This window comes from Theobroma umbraticum, unplaced genomic scaffold, assembly GCF_002168275.2.
Source record: "Theobroma umbraticum cultivar Fairchild unplaced genomic scaffold, ASM216827v3 scaffold_239.1, whole genome shotgun sequence".
NCBI classification, from domain to species: domain Eukaryota; kingdom Viridiplantae; phylum Streptophyta; class Magnoliopsida; order Malvales; family Malvaceae; genus Theobroma; species Theobroma umbraticum.
The window spans coordinates 2,586,240-2,586,507 of NW_018397273.1; positions in this window are offsets into that span (position 1 = coordinate 2,586,240).

Below are 268 nucleotides of genomic sequence, written 5' to 3' on the forward strand. Positions count from 1 at the left end.
AATTTTAACGTAAATATATTAGAGTTAAGATAATAAGTTAATTAAGTAAAAAGTCTAATTTTAATAAAAATAAGTATTTATATTTATATTATCAGACTAAAAGTATATAACAATATTTTAAATTTTATTTTAAATAAAAAATAATAAAGATAAAGATAATTATAGTTAAAAAAATATTATTGAAATGGTTTGACGTAAAGTTGTAAGAATTAAAATAAAATCTTATAAAAGTAGAATAAAAAAAATTAAAATCTTAACATAAATATAT